Genomic DNA, 19,300 nt, shown 5'->3' with positions numbered 1-19,300 from the left:
ACACACACACACACACACACACACACACACACACACACACACACACACACACACACACACACACGCTGTTGATGTCTACACACACACACACACACACACACACACACACACACACACACACACACACGCTGTTGATGTCTAGAATCCTTGGCGCCAGCCAACAATAAAAAATTCTTTAACAACCACCTTGAGAGAGAGAGAGAGAGAGAGAGAGAGAGAGAGAGACAGAGAGAGAGAGATACTCATATCACATTAGCCTCTTTAACGCAATTCTTTTCTCTATTCTGGCCATCGTTATCTGTCAGTATCCTAATGCCACATCCTGAGAGGGGTGGCCTCATCGTCGGAAGAACCTCTAGGCGTCTCCTTAGTCAGTAATGCCCCGCTCCTCGCTCAACACACCACCACCATCCCACCATTATATGCAGACTTTATTCTTACTTCTAGGCAATGGAAACTAACGTGGCAGCATCTTTTGTGTTGTTAGGACGGCTCAGTCGGCTGGTGTGGGCTTGGTTGTGGTAGTGGGAGTAAGAATGAGTAATGATGCAGGGTAGATGCTGATAACGCTTGGCTAAGCCGTCTGCAGAGGACATGAGAAAATCTCCCATTGGGGCGGAAATGGCGTGTTATATAAGGGCCATCATGCATGTACTGTAGTCTCTCTCTCTCTCTCTCTCTCTCTCTCTGTACTTGACAAAGATCCCTAACCTTTTTCAGCTCTGTTGATGGCCAAGTGTAGTTAGTTTCGTTGGAGAATTGCTCTGACTAGTAACCAAGGAGACTCATTCCCGTTTCATAACTAAGGCTCACTGAATTTCCTGCCACCACAACTTAGTATTTAAATTGTGACAGTTGCCCAGTTCCGTCATATGAAAGCGTATCACCTAGCAACAGGCGATTTTATGTTGTTTTAAGTGGCCTCTTGTCGTAAAAACCTTTGCTAATATTAACTGGTAGATTCTTTGTTGCCAGATGACTTTTATTTATAATGGTGACGATACTATTATTACTACTACTATTACCACCACCACTACTACTACTACAACAACAACAACAACAACAACAACTACTACTACTATTGTAACAACAACAACAACAACAACAACTACTACTACTACTACTACTACTACTACTAATCATAAGAAGAAGAAGCGGTGCCAAGGCACAGCAAACCCATCCCCGGCTGTCATTTTAGTATTGACGTATAAACACAAAAGGATATCTAATCAACGATGTCACATGTCAAATTTGGAGTAAATTGGGCGAAAATTGACGATTTTATGCCCATTTGAAAATTTAGGCTCGACCCAACTGACATTGACCACCCCTATCGCTAACTTGGGGTGACCCCCCTGATGTAATGAGGCATGTTATAGGATGCAGATTTGAAAGATGCACCTTTAGGTTTTGGTTTCATGTTGATGTTCCGAATCTGAAAGGAGTTACAATATGGCGAAAAAACGATTTTTACTCGTTCCCGTTTTTTTTTTCTGTCTTTTTGCATTGTTTAGCCCTACAGCCTGGACCTTGGCTCAGTTTGGCCAAAAATTTAATCAGGTGATCAGGTCATAGCCCATCATCCCTGTAATTTCAGTCAAAATCGCACCTGTAGTTTTCGCGTACAGTTCTTAAGACATACGAACAAACAAACAAACCCGTTATTATTACCCGTCCCCGCCTAATGATCAATAAAAATCAGTCATCATCATCATCATCATCATCATCATCGTAATCACCACCACCACCACCACCACCACCACCCAAAGAAAAAAAATGTGGAGAATAAATAACTACCCAATTATCTGGCCATTATGACGTCACAGGGTGCTGGATGCTGATTGGCTGACGGGTTAATATAATAGGAAAATAATGCAACGTGATTGGCCATAGAGGAGATCCACCCATGGCTCAGTGCTTTGTGATTGGTGGGCACGGTGGGTGTGTGGAGGTGGGGCGAGAGAGAGAGAGAGAGAGAGAGAGAGAGAGAGAAGGGGGGAGGTGGTGAGAAAAGAGCAAACCAACGACGACTAAGGGTTTGTGTGTGTGTGTGTGTGTGTGTGCGTGTGTGTGTGTAAGAGAGAGAGAGAGAGAGAGAGAGAGGGACCAGTTTTTTGCACACTTCCATTTATAGACAGACTCCTAGGGGGTTGGCTGGTTCTTACATATTCTCTCTCTCTCTCTCTCTCTCTCTCTCTCTCTCTCTCTCTCTCTCTCTCTCTTGTACAACTATAGACTTATACAGCTGGTGTCATCTATTATCATCGCTATATTAACCACAACCATAACTATGATCGCCACCACAACTATGACTGCCACCACAACCACAGCTATCATCACTACCACAGCTACCACTAACCACCGCTGCCCCTAACCACCATTACTACCAACCACCACTACCAGTATCACAGCCTCCACTAACCACCACTACCACTATTACAAACATCACTATATCTTCCACAGTCACCACAGTCATTACTACAGTAACCATCACAGTCATCATTACAGCATCCACAGTCACCACCGTCATCACTACCACTGCCACAGCCATAACTACCACTGTCACTACCACAACCACCACCATCATCGTTACCATTACGACAACCACCACTATGTTCACCATAACAACCATCAAATACAGCACATCACCACAAACGCCTCTATTATCTACGAATTAGTGTTGGTATGAGATACATTTTTAGGTAAGGAGAGAGCAGTGAACTTAAGTATGTTATAAATTCTCCTAAACAGACGAAAATTCCAGCCAATCACCAACTTTTACCTCTCATAAAGATGGACTTTACTCTTCTGGCCTCTAACCGCTCACCCAACACTCGCATGTATGTTTTCATGTATGCAAGGAAGAAGGAAATGAAGATAAGGTAACAGACTAACAGATAGCCAAATTCAACAACTGCTCATTTCGAAATGCTTGGACACACTGCGTTTAAAAGACTGGAGGTCGTAGGCAGTAGGAGATTGAGATGATATGTACCAGTATACTGGCTCAGCTGCACCCATCCCCAGTCACCCTCCAAAACGCAGGGTAATACGCAAATAGCATTCATTCTACAGCTGTGGATGTAATAGCGTGGTTGTGAGAGAATATGTGATGCAGGATAGACAAAGAAACTGCACACACAACACGCACCTGCGTAATTATATTGTTTCAGCTGCACTCATCCCCACTCACCCTCCGAAACACAGGGCAGTACGTAAATAGCGCTGAGTCTGCTGGTGTGGGCGAAAGTATGGTCAATAGACGAATATATGCTGCAGGATAGGCATCGATAACGCTGACTCAGTCGTCACCTCAACACAAAAGAAATCCCCGGTGGAGTGGAGGAACAACGTTAGATATGGACCCCCCCCTTATACTCGTGCTCCACCTTATACTGTTTCATCTGTAGTCCTTACTTCCATTCCAAGTCACCATCGAGCATATACTTACACCTTCATCTTATATCTATTGTTTATCTCTAGTCCTTCGTTCCCATTCCAAGTCACCCTCGAACATATACAGTACTTACTTCTCCACCTTACACTTTTTTTTTATCTCAAGTCCTTCAACATATGCCTACTTCTCCACCTTATACTTTTTCACCTCTAGTCCTTTATTCCCTTCCCAAGTCACCCTCCAACATATACTTACTTCACCTTAATACTGTATCATCTGGAGTCCTTCATTCCATTCCAAAAACTTTATAGAAAATGTATATACTAGTGCAAAAAAAAAAAAAGTGTGTGTGTGTGTGTGTGTGTGTGTGTGTGTGTGTGTGTGTGTGTGTGTAGAAACTTCACTTTAATGTGAAGAAATGTATGCAGATTGACCAGAGGAGAAATGAAAATAGAGGCGGTAAGTACTTTCGTAAATTACATTTTTAGACTCAGTGTTTACAAACTCAGTATTCTCGGTGTAGAGACTATTTTTAGGCCAAGTTAGAGGAATTAAAAAAAAGGATATAGTAACCGCTGGCTTCTTCATACATCAATAGCCAGGTGATAATTATCTATTATATTCCCCCAGAAATTTCCAAGACTTTGAAATACATTATTTGTTATATACCGAAAGCTTCACTATACATCTAATATATTTTGATTATATCTGAATAAATCATTTCTGTTGACAAGATCAAACACTAATTCGCTTACCACATGACTTACATCTGGCCTGGCATTTCAGACCACAACATCATAGGGGGAGGGGGAGGGATGCAAGTTTGGGGGAGAGCAGCGAAATGACAGGGGACACGGGGACATTGAGGCGATATGTTTGTGGCCACCCCTTATGAGATTGAGGTGTCTGGCTATAGATAGATAGACAGACATTGCACTGGGGATATAATAAAGATATAATGAAACATGCATGCGGTTGAGGAGGCTCTTAATTCTGAAGAGGGCATGTATATGCAAAGGTGCAGGTGAGGGTAATTTTTGAGGTGTGGGGACAACGATTCGCTTCTTGCAAAGAGGAATTAATGAACCGGAAGGACAAAGATCAGTGTATATCTTTCCAAGCTGAAATTCCATTTTTTTTTTCTTTTTCTCTTTTCTTTTTCTTTCTTTTTTTTTTTTTTTTTGCTCCACCACTCCACAAGGCTTACAGTTGGTACCTGCTCCACCACTCCACAAAGCCTACTGCCGCTACCTGCTCCACCACTCCACAAAGCCTACTGCTGGTACCTGCTGTTCCTGGTCTTCTCCTCCTTGCTGAAATCCATACTGGCCAAGGCCCCAAGGAGTCCCACGCCTGCTCCAATGGCTGCCCCCATGGTCCCCCATCCCTGATACTCCGGCTTCTCCTCCTGTGACCGTCTGCCCCGGCTGGTGTTCGGTCGGTCCTCGCTTGCAGACAGAGCCGCCCCCAGCATGCCCAGTCCTATCCCTATGGCACTTCCGACTCCAACGCCAACCATTGCCTTGCCAAAGTTGCCTAGTTTGTCATCTTCATCATCAACATCATCGTTCCAGGCTGTGAGCTGCATGGGTCGAGAACTAACCTGGCGTGTTGAGGTTGAAGGTGGTGGCTGACTGTACATCTGAGGGGTGACCCATCTAGACATGCTAGGCTTAGCTTCGAGTTTTCGTCGGTCAATGCGCTGAAGGATCTCCTGTCGGGCTGCCCACAAGTTGTCATCAGTTTGGTCTTCCAGGTCATCAAAAATATCATCGTACAGAGTCCCCAGGTAGGACAACTTTTCATCCAAATCATCTGTAATATTGAAGGAATCGGTGGGGTGAGCGACCTGGTTTCTCAGTGTTACTACCTTGTTTAGGTTGCGGTACAGCCTGGTGGAGGTACTGACGTGACACAGTCTTTGAAGCAGCACCCAGTGTAGGCTGACATCAAAGTGCTCAGCTGCCTCATGAATGTTGTAGTTGCGTGGCTCTCCAGACTCCTCGATGACCTCTTGCTGGCGGCGGCCGAAGGCCTTACGGTACGCAGCCAGACCTAGCTTGGTGTCCTCACTGTAGAACACGTCCGGCCGTAGACTCCCGCCCTTGTACAGTCGTGTGGTGGCCTGACCCAACACGTAGGCACCGTCCACCATGACTGCATCACGCCACACACTGCTGCTGCTGCTCTCCATCCTGCAGAAGGACAAACTATTACACACACACACACACACACACACACACACACACACACACACACACACACACACACACACACACACACACACACACACTGGGCCTTTGTTTTGTGTGCATTCATTTCCGGAAACCCGTAGTTCACCTGTGCATCAACAGAGGTTCCCAGCATCACTAGCTTATCATCATTTGGGTACTAAGATTTGTTCACTCGATGAGCTGAAATATTGTATATAGGTAATCTCTTGCCGTTATAGGAAGCTTGCTTAACACCTCCTCATCGATTTATTTCCGATTCAGCTCCGTGTCTCTGTTCCTGGGTGCTGCGGTGATGGCGTACTAACACCACTTCCTTACCGATTTATTTTTTATTCTGCTCCGATACTATATTCTTGTGTGTTGTTCATGCAATATGTGTCGATAATTCGATGCCATAAGAAGAAGAACAGGATATTAATGGATAGTTTGGAAAATAAATCGTTAAGGAAGAGGTGCTACAGTAATTTTTGTATTTTATGGAACTGGACAAAATATAACGAAATGAAGAAAGTACGTACTAAACTAAATCAGTCCGTTGATAGCTATACTCTCTTCACCTTAACTTGTCCCAGAGTTTCGTACTTTTGCAGTTTATATTGTATTTCACCACACCACACCACACCACACCACAGCATACTATACTATACCACACCACACCACACCACAGCATACTATAGTATACCATACCTCACCACACCACACCAGACAGAAAAAGACAGTGCTACGGCTCTACACGTCCTATCCATGCCACCTCTTCATGACGAGCATCATATTCCGGTGCTAATGGATTCAACAACTCTGTCTTCAAAACGGAGTGGTCAGTTTTAGGCCAAGTTAAAGTAACATGAGTATAGTGATATTATTTTGAACCACCTTGTATTGGCTTTTTTTTTTTCTTTTTTTCTTTTACAACTTACCGTTTTTGTTTTTGTTTTTTTGAAGGGGTGGAGGGAAAAATTTTAACTCTTCTTTTTTGTGTGCTTCCTGTAAATAGAGTTATTAGTTAGGAAAAGGACTGTGTTGTATGTTTGTGAATGTTTGCTTCAAGGTCGCCCAGGTACGATGCAAGGAGTTGATTACCATTGTTTTGGCCCACTGGTTCCTGTTTTACTGCACTGTAAGGTCTGTCTATCTGTTTAACACACACACACACACACACACACACACACACACACACACACACACACACACACACACACACACACTCAAAAAGCATATAGACAAGATTGAAAAAGTTTAAAGGGCCGCTACAAGATGGATACCAAGCTTAAGGGACCTAAGCTACGAAGAAAGACTAAATAAACTGAATCTACCAACACTACAGGAGAGAAGGAAAAGAGGTGACATGATAATGCTATATAAGTGCATATCAGGAAAGGAGAAAACAGACATAAATGATTACTCAACATATGGAGAAGCATCAGCAAGAGGACACTGCAAAAAACTGCATAAGAAGAGAGGTGATAAAGACGTAAGGAAATTCAGTTTCCCAAACAGAGCAATTGATCAATGGAATGCACTACCGAATGAAATAGTGTGTGCCAAAACAATTCACAAATTTAAGGATATGTACGATAAATATGGTCTAAGACACGGGACAATACGAGCTTGACTCATTCCTGTAAAGATACAATTAGGTAAGAACACACACACACTCATCTCAGGGAAGGAGAAAATAGACATAAATGAATATATAACCTACGGGGAAGCATCGGCAAGAGGACACTGCAAAAAAACTACACACAAAGAGAGGTGATAAAGACGTAAGGAAATTCAGTTTCCCAAACAGGGCAACTGATCAGTGGAATGCACTACCGAATGAAACAGTGTGTGCCAAAACTATTCATAAGTTTAAAGATATGTATGATAAAATTGATTTAAGACACGGAACAGTACGAGCTTGACTCATTCCTGTAAAGATACAATTAGGTAAGCCCACACACACCTGTATGATGACCTCAGTATTCAACACCTCACACCGTAGCCTGTCCACCACCGCCGTGATCGCAGCCACCTTCAACCACCCTCTCCCTTTCCCCTCCACCACCACAACACACACCCCATCCCTCCCACAAGCATCCGCAAAGCTCAATTTCCCTACAGTTTTAGGGGGATTTTGACCCCTATAATGAAACGTATAGATAAGGGGAGTGCTGTCTGTTTTCTAGAAAGGTACTGATATCGCGTTATCTGTTGAGCCTTATCACAGCAGAGAAGTTCCTGGTATGAGGTGATAAGCGTGTGTGTTACCTGTGTATGTTGGGTGTTTGTGGTGATGATGATGATGATGATGATGATGGTGGTGGTGGTGGTGGTGGTAATGATAATGATGATGATGATGATGATGGTGATGATGATAATGATGATGATGGTGGTGGTGGTGGTGATGATGATGATGATGGTGGTGGTGGTGGTGGTGGTGGTGGTGGTGGTTGTGATGATGATGAAGGTGGTGATGATGATGATGACGAGGGCAATGATGAAACTGATGTTGGTGGTGAAAGTAGAGATGATGATGATGACGATGGCAGTGGCTACGGCTCTACTTCCTTTCCGTAGCACTTCGTGACCAGCATCATTTTCCAGTAATCTGGTTCCAACAGCATTTAAGATAGATTGATGGTTTTGTGTGTGTGTGTGTGTGTGTGTGTGTGTGTGTGTGTGTGTGCCACTCAGGGATGAGTGAGGCTGGTCACTCTTATCTTGTCAGGACCAACTTGCCTAGCCCTGGGTTCCTACGCTTCTCATGTGGCAACATAGGATTGGTTGATGGATGGATGGATAGATAAATGACTGATCCAAAAAGTAACAAAATAAAGAACGTCCACTTTGTAATGCTAAGTGAAAAAGGCCCGACTTCTCGGTCCTAGAACACCTAACGTGTAGCGGGGTCCTCTTTCGAGACCGGGGCTTAGTGCAATGAATAGAGGCAGGACACAAAAGCTCTAGGCAATAACCTTTACACGTATATTACCACAGTCAGACACAGGACAAAGACAGCAGACATTACAACACAATATATGGCAAAGAAATAAAACCTTAACCAGGATATTAGTATCTCGCAGGATACTGGCATAACTGATACTGATCAACAGGTGTACAGCGCATACAGGCGCGCGTGGGGGCGCGGGGAGTGAGGTTCACAAGGGGGGAGGGAGAGCGACGGCAGTGACTCGCGGCGGGTCAGAACAAAGTTATAGTAATATTGGGAGAGAGTAAGTATTATTAACTCAAACTTAGTATTTTCTAATAGCAAAGGGGTTTTGACAATTGATTCTATTTTTTGTTTGCGTTCACGCTAGCTGCTGGGAAGAGATTTGTAAAGAGAAGGAACGACACTGGGAGTTCACTGTGTTTATGATAATACAAGTGGTAAAATATTATTAACACTTTCTCTACTGTTTCATTACAACAAGAGGCATTGGAGTATTTCGCTACAGAGGATTTCTCGGGAGGAATAGTCTTACTGGTTTTTTGCAAGGGAGTCACTCGTGAGTCTGATTCACCAGAACTTAGTTTCTGCACTCGTCCTTACACCACCCGTGATTTCACTTGCCCTGATATTCAACACACACATTAAGTCACTGTATCATTGTTACGACACTAGTCTGGGCAACGTCACAGTTAACCTAAGTCAATTCACTAGTTCTGGGGCAACACCACACTTATCATGAGTCACGCATATCGTGGGGGCGGCGGGGAGACACGCCGGCGACAACTCGGCCAGGATGGGGGCACCGTCAATGGGGGCGTGCCGAGAGGGCACGGGACGACTCGCAAGGGCGTCCTCTCGCGTCCAGGGCTGCAGGTGGCGAAGGGGCCCGCAGTCTCCGGGCTAGGCTCAGGGATGTGGCCCTTAGGACTAGGGCTGAACAGGTCCAGAAATCTCTGGCTCAGGTCTTGGCCGGAGGTGGAGGTCTTACGCCGCCTCGTGGGCGTGGAGAGATTACGCCCAGGCGTCCTGGGAAGGGTCTGGAGCGACTGAGGACTGCGGTCCCCAGAGTCGAGGGGCGCCGTCAGGGAGGGGCTGCGACACCGACCTGAACTAGGGTCCGTCAGGTGGGTCTTCTCCAGAGTCAGGCGTAGGGAGCTAGGGCCAGGGGAGACCGTAAGGTCTTGCTGGGGCGCTCCGGTACTGGAGGTCCAGGCTCTTGTCTCCTGCTGGGGCGATGACTCTATCAACACCTCCCTTTGTCCGTGGGGCCCGGCAATTGGCCGTGGCTGCCCTGGGGCGCAACTATAAGGTGCCAAGGCCTGGCAATTGGCCGTGGCCTGAGTGGGGGAGTCAGCGCGCCTCTGGACACCTTCGGAGCGGCAATCGGCCGTCTGACGAAGGTGGGAGCGGCAGTAGGCCGTCTCCTTCTGGCGGAGGGAGGGGCGGCAGTAGGCCATCTCAGGGGCAACACCTTCGGAGCGGCAATAGGCCGTCTGGCGAAGGCGGGAGCGGCAGTAGGCCGTCTCCTTCTGCCGGAGGACGGAGCGGCAGTAGGCCGACTCGGGGGAAACACCTTCGGAGTGGCAATAGGCCGTCTGGCGAAGGCGGGAGTGGCAATCGGCCATCTCCTGAGGGGCGCTGTCTGGAGCTGTATGAGCAGCTCCACCCCAAGCTGATCCGGCAGTCCCACTCCCCAAAGGTAGTGTCCTCCTCCTGCTATGGTGACAGTGCGATGGCTGGGTGTTATAGGAGCACAGGGCCCGGGCTGACTTATGCCGTTGTAGCAAGGCATCCCATAGTTCAGCTGCGGCTACTCCATGGGGTCCAAGTGGGGGTGTTGATACATTCCCGGGGGCACTGGGCTGTACACCACTCGTCTTGTTTTGGGGGGCACTAAGCTGTTCCTCGCTCGTCTCGTATTCGGGGGCACTATGTTGTATGCCACGCCATTTCACACTTAATACACTGATGATGATGATATTGAAGATAGTGCCTGGAGATGAGAATAATAACTATAACAGGGAGATGAATGTTGATGACAATGATGATGATGGTGACTGAAAATAAGAGGGTAATTAAATGAGATCCAAAAGGTAATGAAATAACTCATTATTTTTGATACCATTGTTTATTTTTATGACAGTGGTTGTCACGCATACTGTATAAAGTCATTGCAAAAACTTCCCTATATAAACAGTTAATACAAATACACTGGAATACTGTTTGACCCCATGCACTAAGATACATGTTTTTAAATCTCATTTTTGCTATTAGAGGATTTTATTAAGTTTGGAAGAGACTTTTCAAACTGGAGGGATTAGGTATAGCCTTCACAAACCCATTCAAGAATTCCAGTGCCTTCGCAAGCTGAATGTAATTGCCTGGTAGTAGCAAGAATGGGATGAAAAAATACCATAGTGAAGGGGTTACCATGAGGACAACACCGACACTGACACACACACACACACACATACACACACACACACACACACACATACACACACACACTTACATGATGACATCTCTGGGACCCCTCTAGCCAACATGCCAGTCCACATCTCAGCCATTTTGGTTCCACATCCTCCACATATTGATAATTCTTTACTGGTTTTCAGAAATCCTACAGATCAGTACAAAAACTTTATCTCTACAGAACCAGTGGATTTTTTCCCAACAGGAGCTATCAACAGATTACAACAGGGCATGATTTGTGTCAACAGGAAACTCCTGCATCAACAAGACATTGAAAAATTTATTAATAGACATTAGTAGATTTAGTAGTAGATATATATATTGTCAACAGGAACTAGCCAGAGCTCAACAAGACAGCAGTTTTTATGTCACCAGGAAGTCTTTATTTTAACATGACTTTAGTGGATAATTATTTGTCTACAGGAATTGATGCAAATCTCTACAGGATCCAGGTAGATTATTCATTGTCAACAGGAAGGACGTAGATATCAACAGAACTTAACAGAGCTTCAGTATTTTTTTATTTATATGGGGGGGGGGGATTTGAACACATATATTGAACCAAAATGGCAGAGTTGGCTGGCCACTTAGACTATCAGGTCATTAATACAAAGCTCATGTTCTTCCCAGCCAAGAGAGAGAGAGAGAGAGAGAGAGAGAGAGATTACTGTGAGGGTTGGTAATCAGCTTAGCCCCTTCAATATGATGCCTTTTATTTTTGCTTTTATTCACACTTTAATCATATAGAAGAGATAAAACATGTCATTAAGCTCTTCAGTATGAGCAAGTCTCTTAAAATGAATAAAATCACTTGTAATTCCGTGAGTAATAAAAAAAAAAATTGTCCTGCTAAAAAAAAAAAAAAAAAAAAAAAAAATCCTGGACTTAAAAAGTTGTCAGTGCAGTTGTTGTCATTATAGTGTGTTAAACCTGACAAAGATCCATAACTCCTTTCAGCTTAATTTATGGCCAAGTGTTGTCAGACTGGAGGGTAAATTTGACTAGGAACCAAGGAGATTTATTCCTGTCTCAACCATGGCTCATAAAATTTCATGCAACTTCAATGCATCAAAGTGATTTGGCCATGGGAAGAGGCTGGAGAATGAGAAACTAACTAGGAGAGTGTATGTAAGCAAAGTGTGGGGGGAGAGGGAGGGGGAGACCAAGGATGAGATGGAGGGATGGAATAAAGAGGTACAGTATATGAGAGAGGGAGTATAAGTTGAGGGGAGTGCAGCAAAATGGCAGGGAACAGTACAACATGGAGGCGATTTGTAAGTGGCCTCCCCAGATGGGATTAAGGTGTCTGGCTATATATAGACAGATAGATAATATGAGAGTCCTTTCCTAAATTGAATAAAAGCTTTCAGTTGCTGTAAGACTAATTCAGGGAGTTAATGACTGTACAAATCAACTGAGAGAAACCTCCTGACCCCTCTTCCCACCTCCTCTCACCTGGCTGAGCAGAGCATATCTGACCTTAGGCTAGGCTAGGGTACAGTGGAGACTCATGAGTTAACAGAGATGCCACAACTGCCATCACTGTGGTGCGTCACACACCTACCAACTTGTTGTAGTCATTGTTAAACCCTGTGATGTGTATGGTTGGTTATGGATACCCTATTAGTACATGATATATATATACAGTATATGCCATATATATATATATATATATATATATATATATATATATATATATATATATATACATATGTGGGTGGGTGGGTGTGTATGTAAGTAGAGTACCGCAGCATTAGCCCACACACACCTGACATGTTGGCCAGTTTTACTGTACATATTAAAGCCATGTTTGACAGGTTATAAAGGGCAACTGATCCATACAGCTGAAGAACACCATCCATACTGCCGAAGAACACCTCCACCCAATGCTACTCATATAAGTGTGGGTGTTTTGCAGGGGTCACTTTTTTTGGCAGTTTGGGTAAATAAATGCATTTAGAAATGTCTTCATATGGTGTAGCACTGTTGGTGAGAGTCTGTATGTTATCAAAGAAACCACAGCTAGATGTACACACTTGGGAACATGTGTGAGGATATACTGCAACACCCATTCAAATGTCTTCCCTCAGCTTGGATCAAGTGCACTATAAAAATATCTGAATTATACATCGACTACAGTGGCTTGCTAGGTGAAGAAAAGCACCACAGTGACAGCCATCATCTCTCTCTTTCTACTCTGTGATCTGCCAGTCTAGTGGAATATTTATTATCCTGTATGAGCACCGCATCACCTTACACCTCAACTACACCTTCCTGGGTGGGATTCACAGAATTCTTTACAATTCATCCCCTGTCATTACTTAGATATATTTTTTACAGGAGGAACTAGAGACACTGGTGAATTCTGCACTCCTCTCTCCCTATTCATCCTGCAAAAGCAAACCTTAATTATGATAACTTGTCTCTTGTAGTCATCATAAGTTATAACTGGGAATCATTTGTAGATCTGTTTGTGACTCCGGCCCCAGCCTTTTATTTTTGTATTTTTATTTTTTTTTGAGTAACACTGACTTCCCAACCACTATTTTTTATGTTTTTTTAGAAAGAATTTTGAATTCTTTCTAAAAGCTTTGATAAATACATTATTTTTTTATGCTATGCTTTAACCCTTCTGGAACATTATACTGTATAAAGTTTATCAACAAAGAATTCCTAACCACTCCTTCTCTAATGCATTTTGCATTTCCATTATATTCTCTAATTTATTTCTCTGTAACATCTCAACAAATATTTCATAAACATGCCCTTAATACCACAGAAATTTCATTTCTTCACTATAACCTTAATCCCCAACAGGCATCAGTATTTTTCCTATAAAGATTCTTTTAATTTATTTAAAGGTTTTTTCTATCTTCTACAACCATCCTTCAAGTATCTTTCAAACTTTCAGTTATTTTTTTGTCTCTTCCTTCTGACCATATTTCATGATCTGGGATGCAGCACACATTTTCTCATTTGTTTATGATGTCACTGTTATAATGATGTATGTATTATCAATAGATCAGCATTCACCTCCACTTCATCAGCATCATCCTTAATAACCTCTCCTCGTGTACTGTATTTCCATGAATCAGTGTTATAATTCTTCACTTCCTTTACTGATACTGACAAAGACTATCCACTCTTCTTAAGTTGTCTTAGGAAACAGTTCTCCATCGTCGAAGGTTTATTTCTGATGTTGTATACATTCACCTTTTTTTTTTTTTCCTTCTTTATTTTTTCTTTTTCTTGTTGACTTTCTGTTTCCTTCACCTGTGTTTATTTGTATATTTACCATTTTTTCCTTCTCTATTTCCATTTTTTCTTGTTCACTTTCCATTTCATTTACCTGTGTTTATTTCTCCAACACTTATCACATTATGACTAAATTCAGGTCAGCCGTACACATCATCCCTTTCCGAACCATGACATCCTTTTTATTTTATTCTTTCTACCTTCAAATAGCCTTATTTAGGTCAAGGAAAACCTTCTGTAGTGAGGGAATAAATGAGGGCTATGTATGACCTCTCCATTTTGTAAAATCTGTCCCCACACTGAGTAAAATTCTGATGGTAGCAAGAACGAAGTATAAAAGACATCATCATTATGAAGGGGTATGGCTTATTATTCCTCAGTACTAATACACCTCACTATATAAACACACTCTTCCTATCACTACATGCCAATATACATATATGTATCACCTATAAATCCTTCTTGCCACTCTAAAGCACTTTTTCCTGGAACATGAATCACAATACAGTAATAAAAATAATAATAATAATAATAATAATAACAATAATTTCTGCACTGACCCTTTGTCCCAGCAGTACAATGAAGCCTATTTTATATTGTTCTGGCTATCTCAATATGATTTTATTCAACTTGGAGGACTTTCTGGTAGTAAAGGGGCCTCTCCAATTCAGAAAGTCTCTTTAACAGAATAAAATCACTGTTGACAGTAAGAATAAACTGAAAAATGGCTTCATCATACCAGAAGGGTTTAACTTCAGTAGTCCAAGTTTTCTGCCAAAAATATGAATTCCCATCTTCATTATTTAACCCCTTCAGTCCCATAACTAATATACTATGTGTATTTTTCCTACCTACTGTAGATATACTTTTATTCAGCTAATGATAGGCTTTTCAACTGTGAGAGGTTAAATACAGCCTTCTATCACTCCATCACAACAAGAGGTCTTTCATAAGCTGGATGAAATAGTCTGGAGGTAGTAAGTGGAAAGTCTGAAATGGTTACATCATTGGAATGAAGGGATGAAACTTTGTTATCCAAACATTATATTATGTTCCAGCCAGTGTTAAACGATGTCAGCTGATTAAATACAGAAATTTAACATGGCAGAAAAGTAATATCTATTCTGATTAACATTTTAACCATACGTGCTCCCTACGTGTCAACAAGTGAGTTGGTGGAGGGTTAGTGCCCCTCTCCGTAAAACAAGTAACTCAAAGTCAAACGGCCACCCCTTACGGGATTATGGCATCTGGCAATAGATAGATAGATAGATAGAACATTTTGGCCAAGAAATGACAGCATTACTTTATTTAGTATTGTCCAAGAATGTATGAATTTGTATTTTATTTCAAAAGGTTAATCTCCATATAGGAGAGGTCCAGGCAAAATAAAGTTAGTAATTCAAAATCTTGGCAGAAAAACTCAGAAAATTCATGACTACCTGAAGCAACAGAGGCTCATTTCACTTCAAAATTACAATGCAGTTTCCTCACTGAACTTTGCAAAGAACACAGCATTCAGTGTAGTTAAATCTTCCAAACACACTAATGTAATTTCTTGACTATAATAACAGTTCAGTCTGAGAGGGCCTGTGGGATGACAAAGAAGCAAACTCTGCCATTTTGTTGCCAGACTGGTGATGGACTGGTATGAGTATGAGTGTTGTGTGGGGTTGGTGCCCTTCTCCATCTTACTACAGTGATAGGTGCATGAACCCAGTGGACTGCAGGCTGATGTTGCCCTTCTGCAATTTACTATCCTCCTTTTGGGGGATAAGGAGGGAGTTGAGGGATGCTTGTACAACTAGGCAGTGGAGCTGACCATTTATATCAGTATCTCTTAAAGCATCCCCCTCCAGCACCATCTTACTGCATCAGTCTTACTCCCCGGCTTGTATAAAAAAAAAATAATAATAATAATAATAATAATAATGAAAGTTTGCCATAAAGAATTGTACCTGAGGCCTTATCACCATCAATGTGAACATAATATATTGTACATAAAAAAAAAAAAAAAAAAATAGTATCTCTATCTGTTTATAACCCTGATCATCCATATACAACTGTACCTGAGGTTTTTCAGATCAGTCACTGGAATATAAAGTATAATTATCTGTACCTGTACATAATCCTGATTATCCATACAGAAGTGTACCTGAGGCCTTTCACATCACTGTTGTTTATTTTTTAAAAAATGAGAAAAAATAATTACATGTATCTGTATCTGTGTATAACTTAGAACATGTGGAAGTGACTTTAAAACACCCAACAGATAGGTAGGGTTGGCAGTTCTAACCTCTTCAGTCCATTAGTGTTATTCTGTATTGTATCCTGTTGCTTCCAAATGATTTTTAACCACCTTAGGAAAGGGACTGAATAGTAAAAAGGTTAATCAAAGCTATATCCCTGCTTGTCGTACAAGGTGACTAAAAGGGTTGGCGGAGGGTTAGTGCCCCTCCCCGGAAAACAACTAACTAAAAAGTCAAACAAGAAGCCTCGGACAAGGACTGACCAAAAGATGACGACCATGGACCGGCCAAAGGACATGGTAATCGCAACATGGAATGTAAGAGGTGCGAATGATGAAAGAGAGAGAGATTGTCCAGGTGCTTGAGGGTGCGAAAGTTGATGTATGTGGAGTAACTGAAACTAAATAGAGGTGAGAGTGTGAGAGAATGGGAGTATGGATGGGGTATATGTGCGTGCAGGAGTAGGTGAGAATGAGAGGGCAAAAGGATTGTGTATAGTTGTGAGTAAAAGATGGAAGAAGAACATAAGAGAGTATGGATCAGTTGGGTCAAGGATTGTGTGGGTAAGATTGAAAGGTGGAGTAGAAATGTGGGCGATTGTGTGCGTGCATGCGCCAACTTAAGATCGTGCAAGCAGAGTGAAAGAAGAGTTCTGGACAAATGTGGAAGTGTACATGGAAAAGTTTGGAAGGAATGAGAGTGTTTTTGATCGGTGATATGAATGGTAAAGTAGAGAATGTGAAGGTGAATGGAATAGTTGGTGAGTGGGGTGTGCCTGCTGAGGTAGATGAGAATGGCAGTGCATTAGTGGACATTTGTGCTGGGAGGGGGTTGGTGATAGCCAATACCCTCTTCAGGCACATACACTTTTCCTAAGTATAATAGGAAAAGTGTACGGTAGGATACTTATTGACAGAGTTAGAGAAAGAACAGAGGAATTAGTTGGAGAAGAACAGGGAGGCTTTAGGAAGGGAAAAGGTTGTGCTGATCAGATATTCATTTTCTCAGATCTTTAGTGAAAAAGTTTCTTGAGAAGGGAAAGAAGTTGTATGTGGCTTTCATGCATTTGGAGAAAGCATATGACAGGGTGGATAGGCAAGGATTGTGGAAAATATTAAGAATATATGGAGTAGATGGGAAGTTGTTGAATGCTGTGAAGAGTATGTATGATGGTGCTAAGGCTGCAGTGCGTGTGGATGGTGAACTGAGTGAATTTTTCTCTTTAAAGGTTGGGTTGAAACAGGGATGTGTCATGTCTCCATGGTTGTTCAATCTGTACATGGATGGGGTAATGAAAGAGGTACAAGGTAGGGTGGATGTTGGAGTGGCCCTGGTGAGAGAGGGTAGTGTTTGGAAACTCCCCATACTGTTGTTTGCAGATGATACTGTGTTGTTGAGTGAAGACGAAGGGGAGCTTCAAGGGTTGGTGGATGAGTTTGGGAGAGTGTGTAAGAAACGGAATCTAAAGGTGAATGTAGGGAAGAGTAAAGTGATTGTCTCTGAGAGAGGTGAAGTCAGTGAATGTACAGCGTGGTTGGGTGGTGACGAATTGGAAAGTGTGAGTACATTTAAGTACTTGGGTAGTGTGATGAGTAAGGATGGAGGTTTGGAGGGTGAAGTGCTTGCAAGGGTACAGCAGGGAAGAAAGGTTGCTGGTTCTTGAAAGCAGTGATAAGAAACAGGGAAGTGAGCATGGAAGTGAAAAAGTTACTACGTGACAGTATTATGATACTAACTCTAACGTATGGAAGTGAAGCTTGGACGCTGTTGAAAGGACACAAGTCAAGACTGAGAGAAGTGGAAATGAGTTATTTAAGAGGAGCCTGTGGAGTCACATGGAGAGACAGGCTGACAAATAAGGATATAAAGGAGTGTTGTGGTGTGGCTGTGGATGTGATAGGAAATGTTAGGAGGAATACACTGAGGTGGTTTGGCCTTATGGAGAGGATGGAGGGTGAAAGACTGATGAAGAGAGTGTACGTGAGTGAGGTGGAGGGGGAGAGAGGGAGGGGGAGGCCGAGGATGAGATGGAGGGATGGGGTGGAGAGTTATATGAGAGAGGGGGGTGTGAGTTGGGAGCAGGGCAGTGAAATGGCGGGGGACAGGGCGATGTGGAGGCGATTTGTTTGTGGCCACCCCGAACGGGATTGAGGCATCTGGCAATAGATAGATAGATAGTGTAGTGAAGGGGTTGATGCATGGTAAATAGGCAGGCAAAACTGGGATGGAGTGTTCATACCTGGCCTAAGACAAAAAACAATCATCCCTACAAATCCCACACTTATCATTACAGCCATTCCTGAAGCCATCTGGAGGGAACAAAGAAAGCCAAACCCATTTTATCCTCTCTGAGTAAAAGGCAAAGTGGGATTTCTTCATGTGGTGGCACTGATGTAGCTGGTTGACTCTACTGCCAAATTATGAACACATCCCTAAATACCCTCTCTATCCCCCTGGTAGGAGGATGGTGGACTGTAGGAGGAGGGCAGCTTCAGTCTGCAGTTCACCATGTTCATGTTCAGATACGCCTATGGTTGCAACTACTATTACTGCTACTCTCTCTGAGTTGTAGGGACCCAAGGCTAGGGTGTTGTAAAAAAAAAATAATAATAAAAATAATAATAATAAAATGAAATGATTTCTGATGACAGTAAACTGCAGTGGTGGCATTATACGATCAAAAAGCCTCCAGTTACCTCTTGGGTTTCAAACCTAATTGAGGCCATCACTGACTGGGACATTCAAACCACCAGACCAC

The sequence above is a fragment of the Coenobita brevimanus genome, chromosome 57, assembly GCF_032717465.1.
Source record: "Coenobita brevimanus isolate Jiangsu-jjx chromosome 57, ASM3271746v2, whole genome shotgun sequence".
NCBI classification, from domain to species: Eukaryota; Metazoa; Arthropoda; class Malacostraca; order Decapoda; family Coenobitidae; genus Coenobita; species Coenobita brevimanus.
This window is presented reverse-complemented; position numbering follows the sequence as displayed.